Source organism: Penaeus monodon, chromosome 6 (assembly GCF_015228065.2).
Source record: "Penaeus monodon isolate SGIC_2016 chromosome 6, NSTDA_Pmon_1, whole genome shotgun sequence".
NCBI classification, from domain to species: Eukaryota; Metazoa; Arthropoda; class Malacostraca; order Decapoda; family Penaeidae; genus Penaeus; species Penaeus monodon.
In genome coordinates this window covers 13741827-13746826 of record NC_051391.1, presented here as the reverse complement: position 1 = coordinate 13746826, position 5000 = coordinate 13741827, and the positions used below count along the sequence as shown (strand labels likewise).

The following is a 5000-nucleotide window of genomic DNA, read 5'->3' as shown; positions in this document are numbered from 1 at the left end:
AGTTCCAACCACATCACAAATACTGAGAGAGAGAGAGAGAGAGAGAGAGAGAGAGAGAGAGAGAGAGAGAGAGAGAGAGAGAGAGAGAGAGAGAGAGAGAGGGAGGATTGACTAATAAAAGCATTCAGTTTCTTTACAATGAAATTAGAAGAGGACATCAAAATTTGAGTTCAGTAGTAAAATTACAGGTATGTTTGTAGGGAAAAGTAAATGCAACCAGGGAAGGTAATAGTTTGATTGATCACTTATATTTTGTTGCTCGGGATTCATTATAGCCCCAGAGGAAAGTCTTAAGCCTAAATGTGATTTTTGTTATAACTTTTTCTTGTCATTCCATGGACGTAAGCATCACATGTTTAAAGACAGTCAGTCAGTTTACCTCTGATATTAGAATAAAAATTATGTAAATAAAGATACTTTGCTAAATGCTTAATCAGTAATCATGAAAACATGATAAGCAGTAATTTTGCTAAGTTATATATTCAGCTCTCCAGCACAAGTAATTCATTATGATTTATGTGTTTTAAACATTTATTTTGTGTAGTATTAATATAATTATTTATTTATTTTTTAAGAGTTACATACTCTTATTGCAGTTGCATAAAACTTCTGGCTTTATTTCCAGGAATCCATCGCCATCTCCACCACCCACACCTCCCCCAACGCCGCCACCAACACCTCCACCGACACCACCTCCAACGCCGCCACCAACGCCTCCACCCTCCCCTCCCCCTGTACCTCCATAATGTTGGAAGTGACTTGTAATGATCGGCTGGGTAAAAAAGTGCGTGTCAAGTGCAACCCAGATGACACAATTGGTGACTTGAAGAAGTTAATTGCTGCACAAACGGGGACACGCTGGGACAAGATTGTGCTGAAGAAGTGGTACACGATTTTCAAGGACCACATCACAATAGCCGACTACGAGATTCATGATGGCATGAACCTTGAACTGTATTATCAGTAAAACATGTAATAGATGCCTTCATATATATTTTTTCTTTTCTTTTTTTTCCCCCCCTTTTTTGTATAATATATAAAGATTATGCAAGTTATGCATAACTTGGTTGTTGATTCTATTGCATCATTCATACCTAATGGTTGAGATCCATATTTCCTGTATTTGAATGATATGTGTGTCCCGGGTCCTGTATTATACTTCTCATCTCTTTCATGCCCCTCTAAGTATGCTCTGGTTTTTATCACAAAGGAAGTTATATTTTTTTTGTCCAAGAGAAGACAGGAGGATTACTATGATCATCATTAGTTATCTCAGGTGGCAGTCTGCAGAGACCTTACTTACCTGCACTGGAATGTTTGAGTCCTTGAGTCTTATTTTCACCTGATTGGATCTGTATTGTCGAGTTTGTAATAAATATTGGAAATGTAACACAAGTCTTTGAGTGCCTCATTTGCACTGTCAATCTTTTCTTTCCCTTTCCCTCTCTCTTCCCTTTCCCTTTCCCTTTCCCTTTCCTTTTTTCTTTTTCCCTTTCCCTTTCCTTTTCCTTCCTTCCTTCCTTCCTTCCTTCCTTCATTCCTTCCTCCCTTCCTCCCTTCCTCCCTTCCTCCCTTCCTCCCTTCCTTCCTCCCTTCCTCCCTTCCTCCCCCCTCTCTCTCCCCCTCTCTCCCTCTCCTCTCCCTCTCTCTCTCTCTCTCTCCCTCTCTCTCCTCTCTCTCTCTCCTCTCCCCTCTCCTCTCTCTCTCTCTCTCTCCCCCCCTCTCTCTCTCTCTCCCCCTCTCTCTCTCTCTCTCCCCCCTCTCTCTCTCCCCCCTCTCTCTCTCCCTCTCCCTCTCTCCTCTCCCTCCTCTCTCTCCTCTCTCCCTCTCTCTCTCTCTCCCCCTCTCTCTCTCTCTCCCCCTCTCTCTCTCTCTCCCCCTCTCTCTCTCTCTCTCTCTCCCCCCCCTCTCCCTCTCCCTCTCCCTCTCCCTCCCTCTCCCTCTCCTCTCTCTCCTCTCTCTCTCTCTCTCCTTTCTCTCTCTCTCAGTACGTATTTGACATTCTATTTTAGCAATAAGTAAAAAAATATACGCTAGTCTAATCTTTACATGCAATTACTTTTACAAGGAAGTACCACAACCGGAAAAGTATCTGAAAAACATTTGTAGGCATATACTTCTGGACTAGTAAATATTCTTTTTCCAGCAATGAATATAATTTTTTTTGTGAAGTTCATAGAAAATTTAGTATATCTACTGTTTTTATGCATAATATTAATTGGCCAGTCTTATTAGAAATGGTTCAATAAACATTTGATATTGTTTTGTCGTCTATGTATATGATTTATATGATACTAGTTTTTTTTGTGGTATATGGAATGATAATGGTTACAGTGTCAGAGATTCAGCTTTTTTCTAATATAAAATGTATATTTTTTTATTCTCATTGGTTTCTGAGCAGAAATGACTAATATGCATTGTAGGTTAAAAGAAAGTATTTTACTTATAGTGTCCGTGCTGATGTTAGTTTTACCTTCCTTACAGTAAGTACAACTTAACCCATTCGCCCCATGTGGCATCTATTCTTGCCATGCTCTCAATGGACCCCAACACGTATTGCATCTAATCTTGCCATGGCTTCTACGAGCCCCATAACGTTAGGCACGTGTTTTTGCCATGATGACTGGCTACAGACTGACTGTTTATTATTTTTTTTTACCTAATAGGTGGCTCTGCTACTAGTCTTACTTGATTGGTTGATAATTATGTGACGAATGTAATTTATGACATGTAATTATGATGTAATGAATTATGACGTGTAGTCATGTGATTTGTTCACACTAGATTGCATGATTATGATGTACCTTGACCTGACTGGCTGGAAACTAGTAATTGCTTTGATTGGTGGATCAAGTCACAGGGTGTGACCTGATTGGTTAGTCATGTGAATAAAAGGTCAGTCAAAGGCTTATTCAAGCAGAACGAATCGCAGCCATGGAAGGTATGAGCTCTCACTCTTGCCACCAGCCGAGGCTGTCCACCTTGAAGCAGACTATATGTCCATCATGCGAGGTGTCGCTATACACCTAATGGTGCTTCAAGAAGTATCACTCTCAAAAAAAATTGGATTGATCTCTCATATGGACAATGCACTACTTCTGAGTATCAAAATGATATTTGGCTTGCTGCTGTGCTTCATATTTTGCTACATTTGAAAGTAAAAAAAAAAAAAAAAAGGCTAGGCTAACTCCATACTTTTACCTCTCGTTCAAAAACAACACTAACTTTGAGCATCAAAGTGTTGATGTTATCTGTTAATATAGACAACTTGGAAGTGATTCAGTATATCTCCTCAATACAAAGGCGAAAAGATGCCTAGAAAACACCATGAGAAAAGTGCAGTTTCTACACATTACCCTTATGTAACACCCAACTTCACTAGAAAATCTATGGCCAGATTCCTGCAAAATTGATATAATGGTCTTTGCGCAGCTGCGCTGCGCCAGAAAAAATCCCGTTGCAGGGGCCCACGCGGCTGGCAACTATTCCCGAGAGTGGGGCTCAGCGACGAGTGAAAAATTCTGGGGGGAATGGGTTAATTTTTTCCAAAGGGAAAATTGAGTATTTACTTCCATTTTTTCTAAATATATTTTTCTGCTTAACAGGTAATTGCACATTCATTCATTCAGGCACATACTGAATAGCTGGTAAGGGGCTGGGCTGTGGTGGACAGGTGGCAGGGCACTCTTTGTGTGCCCTGCCTAATCCCTTGCTCATTGTTATTGTGGTGCCCAATGTAAGGAATCACCCCTGCCTTGGACCTCAGCCCTCGTCTCAGCTAATTTTGCATGGTCTTTTCTTCTTACCCTTTCCTTTTCTTCTTTTCTTCATCATCCCCTTCTGTCCACTTTCTAAGGTGTGATAGCTGTGCTGAAAGGATGAAGGGCTGGCTTTGTGTCAGTCATGAATGGCCTCTGGGAGCCATGGGCACGGTATTCCCCTTGGTTAATTGTCTAGTCCTTACCCCTCATGTGGCCCCTGAGGGATAGACTGTTTCCTCAATTTATTTCAGGCTCACCTTGGCCAATCATGAAGATGTTTTACCCTTATTAGGGGCCCCCTCATCAAATAGTCTATCTAAATTTGATTTCATTGGTTTCCCAACCCCTGCCTCTCCTCTGACCATGGCTCCGACTGATAATAATACTCCCTTCCTCGATGTTTGTGGTCAACTCTCCATTCCAAATTATCCACCCAGCTCATTACTCAACCTGCAGAATACACCCCTTCCTCTCTCCCAACATCCTTCACTCCATCTTCTACTGCACAGTCTTCTTCATTGTATACCTCCACCCCCATTATTACTACTCTTCATCCTTATTGGCCTGCTTATTGTCCTCCTCCTGCCCTTATCCTTCTACTGCTTCCACTTCTACAAACCTTTTGAGTACCCTTTTTGGTCCAGCCAAATGGGATCGATTCTTTGTGATTTCCCCTACAGCTCCATACTTGTACCCTTCTCTTCCAACAATGTCTCCAAAAACAGGTAGGCAAAGTTTCCTTTTGCAGTTCTTATCTTTCATGCCTTGTCACAGTTACATCTGATTCCCAAGCTTTTGCACTGTCTACCCTGACTGACCTCACTGGCAAACCTATTCCTGCCCAACCTCACTACCCCCTTAAAACTTGTACTGGAATTGTTTCTGTCTCTCTGACTGATTGTCCTGTCTACAACAAGGACTGGTCAGACTGTGAAAACGACTTGTTCGCATGTCTCATCGACTATGATGCAGTGGCAGTCCAGTGCTATATTATTCCTCCCAAAGGTGTATGAAAGTCTTACAACAATATTACCAAGATTAGCTTCCGTAAAAGTGACCTCCCCCATGAAGTTTATGTTGGTGGAGTGTCCTGCCCTATCTGACCATTTTCGACCCCTTCCTTGACAGTGTCAGAAATGCTGGTGTTTTGGCCACCCAGCCAAACACTGTCGCACCACAGCCCACAGCTCCCATAATGTATTCTATAGGAGCTACAAGCTCGAATCTGAGTGAAATTCC

At 41.8% G+C, this 5000-nt stretch overlaps 1 long non-coding RNA gene across 1 annotated transcript in view; it reads left to right on the top strand.

Annotated features, from left to right (window-relative positions):
• LOC119574252 overlaps positions 1–1390 on the top strand; it is a 7173-nt gene extending 5783 nt beyond the window's left edge. The window contains exon 2 of the long non-coding RNA XR_005228841.1: positions 626–1390. This is a non-coding gene — a long non-coding RNA (uncharacterized LOC119574252). The remainder of the gene's footprint in view (positions 1–625) is intronic.
• Positions 1391–5000: the final 3610 nt, after the last annotated feature.